This window comes from Bos javanicus, chromosome 19, assembly GCF_032452875.1.
Source record: "Bos javanicus breed banteng chromosome 19, ARS-OSU_banteng_1.0, whole genome shotgun sequence".
Taxonomy (NCBI): Eukaryota; Metazoa; Chordata; class Mammalia; order Artiodactyla; family Bovidae; genus Bos; species Bos javanicus.
The window spans coordinates 8,606,160-8,624,721 of NC_083886.1; the positions used below are offsets into that span (position 1 = coordinate 8,606,160).

Sequence of the window (18,562 nt, forward strand, 5' to 3'; positions counted from 1 at the left end):
GTTATAGATTAACAAGAGAGCACTCTCAGAGAATTGAAAGTGCTACATTGTCACTTTATAAAGTCTAAATATTTTCCCAGATGATTCAATTAAGCAAATCGGAACTTTTTTCTGGTCATACCTTTAAGGAAATTTTTAAAGGAGCTATTTGGAAAGCAATGATACCTCTTCACAGGTAGTAGGGTGAACAAGGCAAAAACTTGTTTCTTTGCCGGTCTCCTCTCATAAGATGTTCAAACACATGGCTTATGACTGTTACGCTAAACTTCAATGCGGCCTTACAGACAACAAGGGTAGTGTATTTGAAACTATGTGTACAGCTTGGAAACTTATTCTAAGATCTTAATTCAGAGCTTTTCTGAGGTGTTGAACTTTGCCATTAGCAAAAAGTATTTTTAGAAAAATCCATTGACTGTTTATGAAGCACTGATTTTGCCATATTTCAGGTCTCTGGTTTTTCCACCACATCTGCACACAGTAGTTATATTTGTTTTGTTTTTTTAATTATTTCTTCCATTTCCATTATTAATGAATTTGTAAACTGTTTATTCAACAGGAGAGTTGGTTTTGTTTAAATAATCATATCAGTAGACTGTGACAATATTCTCTTTGGATAAAGGAAGGAGATTTGTTGTTGTTTGTTTTCAATATTATCCTACCGTCTTTACTCTCTAGATATAGACATTTTTTTTATTTTAGGAAAAGTCAATATTTAACTTAGTGGCAAATGTTAAGAAGCTATTAGTTAATACTCTGCTCCTCTTCCTTCATCCCATGACATAAAAGTCTGAATATGGTTTCACAGTTACCACCATCCAGTAGCTGATTTATAAAACCAAGACCAGCAAATTGTTGCATTAAGTCACTCTGAGTTGCTGTGTTGCTTCTTGCCCTGTGACAAAGCTGACGTTTGGGAGCACTTATGTATATTATCACAGCATCAGTTTAATGTTTTTTATGGAAAATGAATTTAAAGAAGTGTGGGGGTGGGGTAGGAGAGTAGGAGTGTTTTATAGAAAAAATAATTTAAGTGACATTCTATTAGGCAATGTTTAACTGCTTTCTGCCTAATGTGTACATAGTAATTTGGCTGATTATTGGTTGTTATTTGTTCAGAATTTATTGTATCTCGTTGCTACATATGCAACTGAGTCTATGTAAAAGTTTAGACTTCAGTATGTTATCTGCACAATTTTGTGTGCTTTAAACCTCTGTAAATGTACAGAAGAATCATGTACGGTGTGTTAAATGTGACCTCCAATCTTGAAACAATAATATTTTGTAGAATGTACTTTTGCAGACTATTTGAGCATTTTAAATAGATATTGTAACTGGCCAGTACCCTCAGTCAAAACCAACACTGGTGAAATGCATGCCTCTTGAGCCTACCAATTTATATGAGGTCAGGGGTTAATAAGAATTAAGATAATTTTTCTAATGGCAAGTATTTTTGATAATTTCCTACCTGCCTAATTGTATCTGAAAGAAAAATTGTCAACAGAAGAAATCTTACCCGTCAGAGGGAATGACTTTATTTCATAAGCATTAAATATTACTAATATACTTTATATCTAGTTTGATGTTGTTGAAACCTAGTTCAAGGAGGAAGAAGTCAAAAATATTGTTGATTCTTCATAAGATATTTTGTTGTTTAAAGGATAATTTCCAAGCCCTTGTCTGCAGTGTGGAAAAATGTCAATTAAATAATAAACTAATAGAATTGTCAGTACTTGCCTTACCTGTTTTTCCCAAGTCTCTATGAAGACAAAGATTTTTCAGTCTGAGTGTTTAAAATCTCACTGAAACTTTGAAAGAGTTACTATTTAGGGCATTGTCTTGACAGTTATTGGAAAACTCTAACCTGTTGGCCCTCTATCGATCAATAGCAGTTGAGTAATTTCTCTTGTACAGTTGGTTGGTGTCAAGTATGAAAATACAGCAGCAAATTACCATGGCAAATACTCTCATCAGACTGCACCCAGGAGCTCAGGCCTCTCGACCTTAGCCCTCCTCCACTGCGTGCATGTTTAAATGTCTTCAGTGCATTTCTGCATGCGCTGTCCTATCTCTACCTCTCTACGCCTTTGTTAATACACCCACAAAGCGCTTCCCTTACCGCTACTCCTCCTGGCTGAGATTTGAGATTTCTTCTGTGTTTGAGAATACTACAAACAGATTACTTCAATCCCAGGAACTTGCACAAAGGTCCTCTTGAATTCCCAAAAACAGAAAATATACTGCTTTGGACTATGTATTTGTCTTATGTTGTTTTACAGACTTCTTTTAAATACACACACACACACACACACACAAATTCAACTTTTTTTGGCATGTTTGTGGTCGGCTTTCCTGACAGCCTAAGAAGGCTGTTCTGTTGTCCTGATAAAACGTGCTGTTTTCCCTATGTAAATTGTCATCTTTCTAAGCAAACCATTACTTTTCTCTCCCTAATTCTGTCTTTAAATAAAAGTTTACCTTCTTTTTCAAACCAAACAGATGACACGGCTCTTTGATATCCCCTTTCTTCTATGGACACTCCTGGGGAGGTGTTGGGAAGGGCAGGTCTTTCAAATTCAAGCCAAGTAAGAAGTGAGCCTTCATTGACTGCTTAGCCCTTTTGATAAGGTATGCTAAGCAATATGCAGTATTTCCATCTGCCAGCGAGAAATAATTTCTTCTTCTCCAGAAAAATTTTTGAATATTATGTTAGAGAATTAAAGACTCTGATGCTGGGAGGGACTGGGGGCAGGAGGAAGAGGGGATGACAGAGGATAAGATGGCTGGATGGCATCATCGACTCGATAGACATGAGTCTGAGTGAACTCTGGGAGTTGGTGATGGACAGGGAGGCCTGGCGTGCTGTGATTCATGGGGTTGCAGGGAGTCGGACATGACTGAGCGACTGAACTGAAGTGAAACCAGGAGTTTCTTATTGATTTACAGTGACTGCCAGGCAAGGGAAAACACTCACCAGGAAATTCTCTCAACCAGTATTATCTGTCAAGTAAGTTAGATTTTTGCAATGATTCCTTGACTGTGCAAATGCATTTTCTTCTTCAGGTAGCACATGGCACACTCACGTTTGCATAATGCTTCTTATGCTGTCTATACTACTACTAATAATAATAATAATAATCCTTATTCTATCATATAATCCCTCTTCCATCAATCATTGTACTGTTATTTTGCCACAGAAGGGACTGGCATTAGATACAGACTAGAGGAAGCTAGGCCCCAGCAGTACCCTAGACTGGATCAGGATACTAGACTAGTCTATACTAGACTAGATCAGATCTCTAACTGCCTATTTTTTTTCCCATTATGGTTTATTACAGGATATTGAATATAGTTTCCTGTGCTATATAATAGGACCTTGTTCATCCATTCTATATGTAATAGTCGCATCTGCTAGTCCCAAACTCCCAGTCCTTCCCTCTCCTACTCCCTTCCCCCTTGGCAATTGCCTGGCTTTGTTTGGTTTTTCTTTTTTTAATCTTCATCTCCCCAGCACATTTCGTAGCTCCTGGTACAAAGACTTGTTAAATGGGTGATAAACTGATGAAGCGATCCACTGAAAATCAGGTTAATTGTCAGTCATAGTTTGCTTAACTTCTCCACAGAGAAATGAACTCCAGGACTTTTCCAAATGCTTACCAGCCTGCAGCTCTCTATAATGGATCAGAGGACGCTCCTTCAGGCTGCACTGAATGGGTTTCCTGAAAAACCCTACCACGAACTCCACGTGCCACCTCCAGAGTGCTTTGATTGAGGTCAGCCTCCTGAAGGAAGTCGGTGGGAAACGTTGCCGTCCAGACGGCCCATTGGATCCAAGAGCCCAGCATCCTGTCCAGTGGCTGGACACCATGGAGATGGATACATGCTGGTCACCTATCCCAGCTGCACCCTCGGAGCACCCAGAAAACCTGCAAAAGTATTGTCCCAATGCCCGAAAGGCCATTTTTGCCCACACCACTTATCCCACCAAGCTTTTGGTAACTGCACTCTCCAATATATTTATAAAAGACTTTCACAAGCACCTTTTTATTTGAGATTGACAAACCTCCCTGTGAAGTGATCACAGCAAGAACTTTTATCTCCATTTTGCAAATAAGGAACTTGAGGCTCAATGAAGTGAAATCCAGGGCCCAAGACTCCTGACTCTCCAGCATGCTCCATGCCATAGACTTAGGTCTTATGAGAAAGGAAGGACAGTGCCTAAATTGGCCACCGGAAGCTCTCTGTCTCTGGAACAGACACCTTGCGTGGACAGACACACAGAGGACATTATGAACAAAGATAGTGACCACAAAGGAAGCTGAGTCAGATAGCAAAGCACACAGACCCTTTCCCGGGAGGTACATGTTTTAGCTCAGGGCCAGGCACTCTGTGACTACAAGCCAGACACTTTTCCTCTCTGAACTTACAGATGAAGACATCTATCACATGCGCAGGATCGTTTTCAGCTTTGAAATTTCAAATACTCATGAGGGGCTCGGTGGTAAAGTATCCACCTGCCAGTGCAGGAGACGAAGGTTTGATGTCTGATCCAGGAAGATCCCATATGCCGAGAAGCAACTAAGCCCATCCACACAGCTATTGAACCTGTGCCCTAGAGCTCAGAAGCCACAACTGCTGAAGCCACTTACCCGAGATCCAGTGCTCCTCAACAAAAGAAGACAGCTCAATGAGACGTCTGCGCATCACAAACAGGGAGTAGACCCCGTGCCGCAACTAGAGAAAAGCCCATGCAGCAACGGAGACTCGCCACAGGCAAGGCTAAATAAATAAAGTTGTATAAAAAAATATAAATTGGTCAAATACAAAATTTTTAAATTTCAAATAAAAAAATACTCACAGTGGGGACATATCAGAGATGAGTCATGATTCCTCTCTGAGCATCTCTGTTTTGTTTATAAGTTTATAAGGTGCTGCCTTTGCTCTTTGGGGAAGAGCACGTGGGTGAGGATAGTAGACACGACGATGAGTCTATCCCAGAGCAGAGTGGGGAAGGAAAACAGCTGAGTGATTTCTGCTCAACATCCCGTTCCAATACCTGCCCCCCCAAGTTCCTCCTTCTGCTCCACTCTGACCCCAGTCCCTCTCAGAAAACAGCTTTGCTTATTTCCGTTTCCCTTTCCCTGATCATCCAGACCATTGTGGAGTCACAGTGGATAGGGTCTGGAATAGCCCTTGGAGTTGCCCTGGCATCCTGACTTGGCATCAGCACCATTCACCAGCTGTTCTCTTAGATCCTGCCCAACCACTGCTCTACCATCCCTTCCCTGGAGTGTCCTGGAAAGGGTCAAGGCACTGCACAACTCCAGGGGGCACTATTATAAAGTGTGGAATGTTCTCCATCAGCCATTTCCCAGAACCCAGGAGGGAAGCAAGCAGGCCTTCTGCCAGACAGCACGCTTGCCGTGGGCATCTCCTTTGGGCTGGAAGGGAAGTGGAAGGATTGGCATGGGACAGCTCAAGGCCCCTGTCCTGCGGGATGTTTGTCCTGCCATGGTGGGGCCTGCTTTGAGGCATGATGGTAGACACACACTTGATTCTTTTGAGTCCGGGGCAACTCGAGCCCCAGCCCAGCCCCCGCATGGGTCATTCGGCCTGGCTGGTGCCAGGTGCCAGCCATTGTCCTCCTGCCATCCTCAGCAAAGCCTGTGAGGTCAGGACAGCACGGTTCCCTGACAAACGTTCAGAACATTTCCTCGGGTCCCAGGAGGCTTGATACTGAAATGTTTTCCTCTTCACAGTTATATTTTCCTTGGTTGAAAAAGTTTTGTTTTGGAAGTTGCTACCCTGTCGAGGTAGTGAGTCAGTTTGGGAGGCCGGTGCAGAGGGGAAAATGCACATCACTGGCAGAGGCCCGCAGCATGGGGGTGAGGGAAGGTGGGAGATTCCGGGGGGAGAGCCAGGGCCCCACCCTCCGCCCCCTCCCACTCCTGCAGGAAGAACACGGCCCCTCCTTCCCAGCTGGGCGGCCTCTTCACTGGGGTCAGGGCCCCAGCCCCGCTGGTGCTTTCGGACTTATTCCTGGGAAAGGCCAGGTAGGCTGGGAAGGAACTGGCATTACAGGCCACCTTTGGAGTGCCAGCGAATCATCGGGTCCCCACCTTCTGTGAAAGTTGGTAGTGGTATCCTCCACATTTTCCAGGTTGGCAAACTGAGGCTCAGGATAAGGGGAATCACATGCCTGACATCACCCAGCCAGCCAGTGGCCGAGGCCAGAATTCAAGGAGTCCCCTGCTGGCTATGCCATGTGATCTGGCTACAAGGCTCATTCATTCCTACCCAGAAAAGGCCGGGGAGGGACAAGAAGACACACCTAGAGAGACAACCGGGGAAGGACTTAGGCGGTGGGAGAAGAGTGGGCTTGCGGGCCACCCCTGACTCTCCCTGCCATCTTTTCCTCAGTTTCCCCGCCCGATACATTCTCTTCATCTGGAGAGAAGACTCATAGAGATACAAAAACACACACAGACGCACCAGCACTCTCAGATCCCACCCCACACACGCAACACACACACACCCATCCACACCAGCACAGAGGCACACACATCTGGAGGTAAATCTCGGGATTCAAGGGCTGGCTCCATGCCAGCTCTGAGCCCCGAGTAGCCCACTGAGGAGCCCTGGTCTGCCTCACTTTGGGAGGTCAAATCAATGAAAGAGCCCTGGTAGTTTAGAAAAGAGAAAGGGAGAAAAAAAGAACACCAGCACCTCTCATGATGGGAGGTCAGAGCAAATGAAACCAGGAGGAGGGGTAGCAGTATGGGGGCGAGGGGGAGAGGGTGGGGGTGGGGAGCCTGGTGCTGGCAGCTGAATTCCTACCCTGGCCCAGCTCCAAAAGATTAAAATAGAGCTCTTAGAGTGTCCCCTCCACAGACCAGCCTGCCAGGGGCCAGACAATACGTGGGTTTGTGCTCCAGCACAGGCCTCCAGAGAGGTGATGTTTTTACCCGGACAGCTAAAGGCACAGAGGCAGGTCTAAAGCAATTCCAAAGCTCCTTTGGCCCACAGTCCCAGAACAGGCCACAGCAGAGGGAGAGCTCCCGGCTGCTAGGACGCACACAGTTCAGCTCTTTTCTCATCTCACCCTAGGGCAGGCCGCTGGACTCACACTTCTGCATTCTATCTGCCCCCAAAACATCCAACTGGCAGGGCAACATGGAATGAAGTCTTAGCGAATTCGTTATACTTTAATTTGGGAAAAAAAAAAATCTCAGCCTGGCTGTAAACAGGCAGCTCTACTAATGAGGAATGGACAGGGTGTCCCTTGGGGTTATCAGAAATACTCAGATAAGTACACACACCTTATTTTCCCTACCCAGGGAACAGAGTTCCCCCAGAAGGAAGCCCCACTGGCCACTTGAGGTTTCATCTGCTTCGCTGGCATTGTTGAGGATTTCAGGCAGCTGGGACTGAAGTCCAACATCTCAGACCACTTGCTAATACAGAGGATGAAAACAAGTATGCATCAGCTAAGCGCACAGGTTTTGGGGTTTGCCAGACGTGGGTTCTAATCCTGACTCTGCCACTTGGTTGCTTTTTGAATGTGCACAAATTATTTAATCTCTCTGGGACTTGGATTACCTCTAATACCACCTACTAATGATCCTTAGGGTTAATTGAGAAAATGCATTAAATGTGGAAAAATCAATGCCTGGCATCTATCTAACAAAAGCTGCTGCTGCTGCTAAGTCACTTCAGTCGTGTCCGACTCTGTGCGACCCCATAGACGGAAGCCCACCAGACTCTCCCGTCCCTGAGATTCTCCAGGCAAGAACACTGGAGTGGGTTGCCATTTCCTTCTCCAGTGCAGGAAAGTGAAAAGTGAAAGTGAAGTCGCTCAGTCGTGTCCAACTCTTGGCGACCCCATGGACTGCAGCCTACCAGGCTCCTCCGTCCATGGGATTTTCCAGGCAAGAGTACTGGAGTGGGGTGCCATTGCCTTCTCCGTCTAACAAAAGCTAGCCAACAATAACAAAAAATTCCCTCCTACTGGGTTTCTGGAAGACCTCTCCCCCATAACTAGGATGAAAACATAATTTGTCATAAAAATCAGAACACTTTTGACAGTAAGAGTGGATGCTAACTGGACAGAGCCTAGGACACTGGCTTACCAGGGACTGTCTCTGGAAAACTAGAACAAATGAGCCCCCTTCCCATAACTTTCTGAAGGGTTCCTATATAATATTCCATTAAAATAATTCTTTAAAAATGGCCCTAAACTTAATTCTATATCATGAAGCCCACTGGAAGTAACAACCCTCTATGACATACCATGATAGTCACACATGAAATTGTAATTTTAAATATAATTTTATTTATATTTAAAAATCGTAAGGTTATAGTGTTAATATATATTATCACTTATAATCATAAGTGATGTCATATTTGGATGGAGGATTGAAAATTGATAAAATTCTACTGCTGTTTTAATTTTTTCATTTCTGATATTTGAAAAAAAGAAGCTCTTGTTTAAGTTTAATGGAAAACTCCTCATTCTAGTTCACAGAACACCAATATTCCATAAGAGCAACATTTGAGAATCTCAGTCTTAAAGAACCAAGAATAACCCCCCAGGGAGTAAGGGATGGAAGGCAACTTTTGTGATCGTGACATATTTTCTTTTCTTTAAACAGTTCTAGCCATTCAAGAATGAAGATCAAGATGTAGGAGGTCTCAGCTCTTCACTAAGTATCTCTCTCCATAGGGCTGCTTGAGTATCCTCATGGCATGATGCCTGGCTTCCCCAGAGCAAGGGATCCAGCAACGAGAGCAAGGCTATCTAATCGTGCCCAGGACTGAGGACAGCCCCAGGCATATCACTGCGTTGGTTGCCTTAATGAAAGTGGTAAAGAATCCTCCTGTCAATTCGAGAAGCCTGAGAATTATCCATGGGCTTCTTGGTACAGGACTGCAAGCAACAGCTTTAGTCTATTAGAAAGAATCTTTATATCCCAAACCAGACAGCTCTCCAAAAGTAATCCTGTCAGCCAGGTAAAATCTGGGACCTCAAATGCAGAAAATGCCAAAGCAGCCTTTTTTTTTTTTTTTTGCATGACTATTTTGAAACACACTATTGATTGTAAGCTTATGATATCTTCCACTCAACCCAGCCAAACCTTTTCTAGGCTTTGGGTGCCATTGGGATCTCAGGTACACTCCTGAGTTTCTGGAAGATTCCTAAGGTCCCTGTGGCCCCTTCTGACTTTATGAGTTTGTTGTTTGTTTAAAAAAAAAAAAAAAGCATCTTCCCCTAGAGTGTTTTGATTGCATTGCTGCTGCTGCTGCTGCTAAGTCACTTCAGTCGTGTCCAACTCCGTGCGACCCCATAGACGGTCACCTACGGGGCTCCTCCGTCCCTGGGATTCTCCAGGCAAGAACACTGGAGTGGGTTGCCATTTCCTTCTCCAATGCATGAAAGTGAAAAGTGAAAGTGAAGTCGCTTAGTCGTGTCCGACTCCTAGCGACCCCATGGACTGCAGCCTACCAGGCTCCTCCATCCATGGGAGTTTCCAGGCAAGAGTACTGGAGTGGGGTGCCATTGCCTTCTCCATTAAATGCATTTAAATCACATGTGTAGGGCTGTATGGGCTTCCCAGGTGGAGCTAATGCTAAAGAACCAGCCTTCCAATGCAAGAGACATAAGAACCGTAGGTTCGATCCCTCGGTCAGGACAATCCCCTGGAGAAAGGCATGGCAACCCACTCCAGTACTCTTTCCTGGAGAATGCCTTGAAAAGAGGAGCCTGGAGGGCTACAGTCCATAGCATCCCAAAGAGTGGGACACAGCTGAAGCAAAGTAGCATGCATGCACACACGTAGGGCTGAATGGCTTACATTGTGGTCTCTCTTTTAATTCTTACAACCTGCAAGGTGGTCACTGAGATGATGCCCATTTTTCTCATGAAGATATCAAGTCTAAGAGAATATATATAGCCAGTAAGCAGAGAACCAGAAAATGTAGACCTAGGTCTTCTGACTTTAAATCCTATGCTCTGTCTAGTACATCACACTTGAGTATTACAATCCCTTTATTTTATTTAACATGAAATGCTATTTAGACATGCTCACTCCTTGCATTCCAGCTAAGTCATTTAAAGCACAACACACACCTTCACATCTACACTCACTGGCACACATGGATGCACTTCAAAACTGGGTCTATAGAAATCAGCCTACCCTGGATCCCAACTTCAGAGAAGGCGATGGCACCCCACTCCAGTACTCTTGCTTGGAAAATCCCATGGATGGAGGAGCCTGGTAGGCTGCAGTCCATGGGGTCGCCAAGAGTCGGACACGACTGAGCGACTTCACTTTCACTTTTCACTTTCATGCATTGGAGAAGGAAATGGCAACCCACTCCAGTGTTCTTGCCTGGAGAATCCCAGGGACGGGGGAGCCTGGTGGGCTGCTGTCTATGGGGTCACACAGAGTCGGACACGACTGAAGCGACTTAGCGTAGATCCCAACTTAGACAACGAGTAGATGCATTTTCCTGGGTTTTCCTTCAGTCACACTGCCACTTTGAGAAACTGGCTACTGCATATATAAAATAAAATAAATGGTTTAGAGAGTTGCTTTAAGGTAGAGAAAACAGTACATTGTTTATTGTACCATTAATCAGCATAAAAGAATATAAGACATGGTACCGAATAAAACCAAAATCCCACCTTGGGAAATCTCAATAGTGATCGAAAGCATCAATAGATAAGAATATTTGTGCAGGATGCTTAATGCAGCTTTGCTGTTCGTGGCAAAACTAACTAGAAGCAACCTGAGTGCCAGTGAACAGGGAAACGTTGGACAAACTATGCTGCTTCTCTAGTGTTGCTATGAGATTCCCAGGTGGCTCAGGGTAAAGAATCCACCTGCCAACGCAGGAGGCACAGATTCCACCCCAGGCTCAGGAAGATCCCCCGGAGGAGGAAATGACAACCCACTCCAGCTTTCTGCCTGGAAAATCCCATAGATGACGGAGACCGGCAGGCCACAGTCCATGGGGCTGCACAGAGTTAGACACGATTGAGCTGGCACACACAGCGCTGTTATCAAGAATAAGAGCCACTTATATTGACCTGTAAATATCCACGGTGGGTTGAGAAGGGGAAAAAAAAAAAAAGATGAAGGGGAGGGAAGAGAAGGAGAGTGAGAGTGTAAACTGTATTTTATGACCCAGCCTGCTGTAAGTAATTTTTTAAATCCTATTAATGCATATGTGATACATATATATGCGGAGAAACATAAATTGTAACCTCTGACTTTGGACTAGAAGAGGGAAGAGGGAGATTATTAACATTTTTGCATACTTCAGAATTATCTGACTTGGTTAAAAAAAAGAGTACCTATTATTTCTATAATTTAAAACCATAATAAAGCAGATCAAGATAAAAGAAAAAATAAACTAAGACCAGAATTTTGCCAAGTCTGATTTGAGCAAAGAAAACTCAGATTCCTGCCCTTAACGTCTTTGACTTTATCCAAATGCACTCTCTTAATTGGCCCCAGACACTGACATCTGTGTGGAATACCTCCACTCCTCACTCTGCCTTGGTTTTCCAAATGGCCATCTCTGCTGGATGTTCAGACTTTAGTTGAGGCCCATCTTCCCCACCCCCACATCTCCCTCCACCCACTCAAATCAAAAAAGACTTTGGTCCCTGCTGAAAAGGCCAAGAATAAATCCTTTCCACCCCAATTATTCTACCAGTGCATCATTCTCCCCACTCTTTTCTCCCCAAACTCCAGATGGTGAACTCTGGAAACGGGTGACCGTGGGAGGAAGTGGAATCTCGCTTTCTAAAGGTCTTTACCGAGAGAGGCGCATCTGTGGGGGATGGCTTGGATTAACTGAAGTTAGAACAAGTTAGTTATGGGTGGCTTGCCATTTTTTGGAGCGCTGATTGCATGCAGAGATCAGTGAGAAGGAGAGACCGGAAATCAGGAGCTCTGGTGGCAGAGAAAATATCCACAGATGAAATAAGTTGGTAGCCTGAAGAAGCAGTAGTTAATCAATGTTTCTATGCAGCTTTGGGCCACCTAAACGTAGGAGAGACAACCTGAACTGGTGACAGGCTCATGGTTCAGAACAAGCTTGATCCGCAGATGTCACTTAGTAGGGATTAAAGTTCCATTATTTACGTTTAAAAAAATCCAAGGACGAGATGGGAGAATTGTAACTGGGCAAAGGATTGGGGAAAAGTTGATTTAAGCATTTTACTTAACAAACTCCCAATTAAACAAAAGTATGCAAATCTGTTAAGAAAAAGGACCCCACACACACACCCATGAGTAAACTAATGCAGTCTTCAGCTATTTTAGTACAAATAAGTCTATCCTATAGTAATCCATGTGTTCATTCTTTCAGTAGCAAACATTAATTGAATGCCTATTATGTGTACCAAGCATGGGCTAATGAGTTCTAACAATCACGCAGTCTTCTGTATTCATATTTTGGGTCTTCTGCCCAATTCAAGGTACCCTATTTCAGCTTTATGGACACACTACATGAGAAAAGTAGGGGGATATACAGCAAGTCATGCACAGAATAGATAAAAGAATTGAGGATATTTAGCCAGGAGTGTGCAGTCAAATATCTGGAAGGCTACCATAATAATTCAATAGGCTTATTTCCCGTGGTATCATTTAGGAGGATTACAACTGTAGTAATATAAAAATGTATCCACAAATTCTTCAAATGCCTTCCCTTAAAAAGGTGGAAATTTATTTCCCTCCCTTTGAATGTGAGCTGGACTCAGTGACTCCCTTCTAATGGAATGTGAAGGAAGTAACAGCAGGTGACTTCTGAGACTGGGTCATAAAAGGCATATGGATTCTTCCTTGCTCTCCCTCAGACCTCTTGCTCCGGGGAAAGTCAGCTGCCATGCCGTGAAGATGCGTGGAGGAGCACTATGGTGCTCTATGAGGAGCACTGTGGCGAGGCCCACCTGGCGAGGAATTGAGACAGCCATGGGAGGAACCACCTGCACGCAGGCCTGCCTGCCTCCAATAGAAGCTGCGTTGACCACAATCCTGACTGCAGCCTTAGCCACAACGTCACGAAATGCTCTGAACCAGAACCACATAGCTAAACTTCTCTTAAATTCTTGACCTTTAGAAACCCTGTGAGATAATGAATGTTTGTTGTCTTTAGGTGCTAAATTTTGGAGGAATGTGTTACGCATTGGATAACTAACATAATAGCAAGATGTATCTGTCACGGAGACCAATTTAATTTTAACAGAAAAAAAAAAAAATCACAATGATCCCAGTTGTCTGAGTGTAATGAATGGTACCACCACTGAAGTAGTGAGCTCCCTGTGTTCAACCAGGAGGACCGCCGCCACCTCTCAGGGATACTGTAAAGGTGATGTCTACGCTCAGCGCCTGAGGATGAGCTTAGAGCCCAGATTCTTCATTTTTTCATCTTTATCTTTCATATTCCAATAAGCCACCATTGATTTCCTGACCTTCATGCCTCTCTCTGGCTAAGAAAGTGACACCACCCTCATACTGTGGCAAGGCAACTCTAGGATGGTTTTCCTCTGGGTCTTAATTTAGATCCAAATTGGCTTGTCCCCACCAGGAAGATGCCTTTGCTTTGTTTGTGCAATGCCATCTCTGCCATGATTCAGAGATCCATCAAGTGGAAGTTGGATTTAAGACGTCATTGGCCCTGGATTGCACCCAGAACACAGAAATATCTTCAAAGCCCAAGTTGCCGCAGTCAACATTCCCCCTGCTGCTATTGATAATTTGTACCATATTGGCTAGGTTATTTAACATTTGCAAATAGGATTCTGTAGTGGCTGGAAGTCAAATATTATGGAATAGCTCTTCATCATCCTGGAGCCTGGTGCCCACCCTCTCCGCCCACCCTTCAGCCACCAGAATGTCAGACGGCCCAAGCTTTCCTTACCAGCCACATAGCCCCCAGCTCCTTGCCCTGCTCCTGCCTGGGATAGAGACCTCTGCCATGTCACATGAGCAGCTCCCGGGGGATGGAGGGGAAGAAGAGGTCAGTGGGGACGAGGGAGTCCACAGAACAAGCTCAAGGCAGGTGAAGCATGCTCAGGACCTGAAGGATCCAATTAAGCCCAATTCACTGGGATCCAGTTTTCCTACCGAATTCCTGGGGAAACCGAATTGAATAATGTGTGGCTTATTCAGAAACACACATCCCTGTGTTGTTGGCCAAGGCAAGGGCAGTGTGGCAGGGGGTTTAGGCAAGGGGTGCAGGTGCACCGAAATGAAAACAACGGGCTAAAACAACAAGCTCCCGCCTGTGAGGAACAGCCCCGTGTTTGGCTGGATTACTGGGGTCGGAGCATGCCTGTGTATATATGCGAGCTCTTGTGTGCGTATGCAGCTGGGCCTAGGGGTGGGGCCGGGGGCCGGGGGTGGGGGGGTGCTTCCAGGGAGGGAGCAGGAGCGTGTCTACATATTTTCAATGGCAATTGCGAAGAAAACCATCAGAGGTGCTCTAACGCACGTCTGGCCCTGCCTTGCGCCAGCTCCTACAATAACTTCAGAATCTCCTCCCTCATTTCATAAACATTTTATGTACGTTTTTAAGTGGGAATATTTTTGCTCGTTTGGGAAGAGAGTGCCTTTATGCAGTTCAATCAGCCTAACTGGAACCTCACACGCTTCTCCTGGGATGGGAAGCAGGAGGAGTGATGGTGACTGAAATGGGGAGCAGGGGACAGGATGGGTCGAGATGGGACGGAACTGAGAGACGGGAGAGGTAGATGACTCCGTGAAAAAGAAAATTATGTCATTGTCCTGCTTTCGGCCTGTCCTACACCTTTCCATGGAAAACCTGTTTAACCTGCTTTAAACACACACCACACACACACACACACACACACACACACACACTTGCAGCAATTGGAAGTTATGAGTAAGGGTTGTGTTGCCTTTCTGTTCGACCTCCACTCCTGCAGACCTGAACAATTCCATCTCTCTTTCCCAGCTTACCTGTGGCGTGTGGGGCCTGCTCAGCGCGAATAAATGGCTGTTTATGGATGATAGCATCTGGTCCGCCCCTGATGAGGTCACCTTGTTATGTTAAATATTTCTACCTCCTGGTGGAGGAACCGAAGCTGATTGCTCTCAAGGCCACCTCTGCCCAGAACAGAGAACACAGCACCCAAGGCAGGATATACACTTTCCAAAGGCTTAGGTAGGCTCCTCTGTGAACTTGAAAGATTCCTTTCAGGCGCCAGGACCAGAGCACGGATCATGACCTGGGCCTAATAATGCCAATATTCATCCCACATGTGGAGAAACTATTGTAGAGGGTTCTGAACCCCTTGTCTGTGTCCATTCTCACTACAGCCCTGGCAATGGTGTTATTGTTGATTTGATCTCCATTTTACAGACGAACCAACTGAGGCTTGAACCTGCCCAAGGCCCCACCAGAGTGAAGAAGATGCAGGATTTGAACTCGGTCTCTCTGGCTTCCACATTTAGGATCACCCCACTATAGATTCTGGGGGAGACAACCTGGAAGAATGAAAAGAATCAGAAATGCTATGTAGCCCAGTGATTCAGCCTCCCTGTGCACCAACTTCCTCACCCGTGTGAAGCGGGAAATGACCACCTTTACTAGGTAGGACTGTCATGCGTCAGCAGGGATCTTACAGATGCTTTACAAATTTATTGAGTAAATTATCAACAGATGATTGCAGCCAGTTTGTTGACTAAAGAAAGAAAAAAAAAAAGAGAGAACATGGATAAACATTTCTTCAAATGAAGCCCACTGTTACTCAGAGGAGGAATCCCCTGCTGATTCCTAGGTTTCTGACCAGAAATGACAAATTTGGAGCTAGAAATCCAGAGTTTCCCAGATGAGTCAAAGAACCGAAGCCCTCTCCTCCCCAACATAATTCCAAAAAAGACATGTTTTTCCAATGTTCTTGAAGTAGCTATCCTAAGATGTGGAGGAACATGTGAAGAAAACAAGCAGATTCATTTGTTTTAATGAGGTCAGAAAGGAATACCAAACATCTTGGATCTCCAAGGTATCTGCTTCCTTCCAGCTGTCCACGGTTTTCAGCTGGGTCCTGAAATGGAGTTCAGGACACCCAGACAAATAAGTAATTCTAAAGAGCAGTGCCAGGAAAATATTAGAGTTTTAAAAAAATAAAGCAGAGATTCATTTATTTTTTAAATATATACATATCTTCCTATAACATTCCTGACATGAAAGAACTCTAGACAATTCTGCCTCCACCTGATCAGGCTCAAGCACCTCAGGGCCTGCTGAACCCAACCTTACAAGCATCACCCCAACCTCTTTTTTTTCCTCTTGACACGATTTTCTTGTGTCCACTCCCCTGTGGACACAAGATGAATTGTGGGACGAATTGGTTCTCTTCCGAACACAGTGGGGGCGTTCTGCAGTGCTGACGCTGTTGTGGTAAGTCAGGCCTCCAGAACTATTGGGTCTGAAATCCTCTCCAACCCTGGCCTTTAGAAGGCCAGTTCCCCAGATGGGGCAGCTCTGGCCTGCTGTCTCCTGCCTTGAGAATCAGCCCGGGGTTCACAGAAGGAGACCCCAGAGAGCTGTAGGGTTAACCAACCAACCATAAACATTACCTCCTCCGCTGATCTTCAAAGGCTCAGGAAAAGAAAACAAACCACATAAATCTTTATCAGGGCTCCTTACGACTGCCCCGGGAGGTGGCTCCTGGAAGAGCTGGGTGGTGACTCTGTACAGAGGATAAAAAATAATTTCAGTTAGCGGTGCTGAGTCAGAGATGGATTGCTTTTATTTCTCTTTTCTCCTCTTTTCTTTCCCTCCCTGACTCCTCCTATTAAAATGACTTCCTTTTGTCATTTGCCGGCCAGGAGTTCTGTAGTGACAATCCTCGATCTTCTACCAGCTTCCTGGTTTCCATAGCTATTATGAAGGGGGTTACAGAGTAGGAAGTATGAGATGGCTACCCTGCTGAAAATATTTCAATAACACACCTTGCCATCCAAGACAAACTCTCCAAATCCACTCCCAACTTCTATATATGCATACATAATGGCGGGGCTTGTATTTAAAAGCACAGGAACCAAATGCTACTCGTGATGCTCAGGGAAGTCATTCATCCTCTGCAGGCCTCATCTCCTCACTGTAAGAGTCACAGTTGGTGGCTTATGAGCCACCTAGTAACTCCGACTTAGCACGTGGCTGAGTTCTTGTCTATCATCTTAAACACAGAATTCCCACCACAACTCTTTGAGACTTTACACATCCCACTCTACAGATGAGGAAACTGAGCCTTGGAGAGGTTAAGGAACTCACTCGAGGTCACACAAACACTGGGATAAGAGCGCTTACCTCATAGACGGCTGAGGAGCGGATGAGATAATGTCTGCAACGTGCTGAGCATGACTCCTGGCACCTTGTGGGTTCTCATTCAGAGAGCGCACTCTCATCTAGAAATCTTCCCTGACCTTCTCCCTCCCCGACTCCACATACATCTCTACCAGATCTCCGCTCCCAGGTCCTTGCTGGTCTCCCAGCCCCGGGATTTCTTTGGAGGTGAAGGAAGATGTGTCTCACCTCTGCAGTGCCGACCAGTGCTTGGCACATAGTAGGGACAGAATGAAAGTCAAAACAATGAATGAATGAATGGTATGAACAAATGCCCAGTTAGTAGACAGTTTTAAAAAAAAAAAGTAGTCAAAATAAATACTACTAGTAAAATGACTTTTTCTAAAGATGGTTAAAGATCTGAAATTTCCTGGAGGAGCTTGTGGTGCTAGTGGAAAAATGTACAAAAGGGAACGAGGAACGAAGTCATCCTCTTTTTTTAAATACCAGCTCTCACTGTAGTTTAAGGGCTTCACAGACTTCTCCAGAATGCCCATGAATCATAGGAAGAGGACTCAAGAGTCCTGAGTCCCAGCCATTCTGACTAACTTCAGCAAACATCGTCAGTTCCAGGGAATGGGGGCTTGCAAGAAAACCACACCCATGCCTACCTGCACACACACACACACACACAAACACATACGTACCCAAGACATACCTGTCCCACCAACCAATCTCTCAGCATTGACAGAGCGCCCACTCCATGCAGTACCCCTTACAAAATTCAGAAAGAAGACGTAAAATATCCTAAAGATCCCAGGACTTAGTGGGAAGAATGGACAGTCTAGCTACTGAATTGGGACTGTGAGAAGTGAGGTTGGCAAAACAAGTTTATTGTGATAAACTAGCTACCATTTTCTGGACATGTGCCAGGGACATTCCCAAGGACATGTTATTTGAGGAAGTACAGTTGACCCTCAGACAACACTGGTTTGAACTGCATGGGTCCACTTATAGGCAAATTTCTTTCAATAGTAAATATTATGGTATAGCATAACCTGTTGGTAGTCGAATCCACATTCCACGTGGCACCATGAGCCAACTACCAGTTATATGCAGACTTTTGACCACACAGAGGGTTCCCATCCCAACAACAGATTGTTCAAGGGTTAATTGTTTATTCGTTCATTCAACAAATGCTCACTGAGCCCCTGTTATGTGGTGGGCACTATTCTAGATGACA

The 18,562-nt window shown here is 44.9% G+C and overlaps 1 long non-coding RNA gene across 2 annotated transcripts; it reads right to left on the minus strand.

Moving 5' to 3' along the window:
* Positions 1-3,068: 3,068 nt before the first annotated feature.
* LOC133231650 (uncharacterized) lies at positions 3,069-18,321 on the minus strand. Of its 2 annotated transcripts, none has more exons than XR_009731184.1 (4): positions 18,038-18,316; positions 16,611-16,723; positions 4,647-4,776; positions 3,069-4,257 (listed from the first exon to the last, which is right to left on the minus strand). It is a non-coding gene; the product is annotated as an uncharacterized LOC133231650 (long non-coding RNA). The 2 variants fall into 2 exon arrangements; XR_009731183.1 differs by lacking the exons at positions 3,069-4,257; positions 4,647-4,776 and adding exons at positions 9,074-12,047; positions 14,988-15,515 and having other exon boundaries at positions 18,038-18,321.
* Positions 18,322-18,562: the final 241 nt, after the last annotated feature.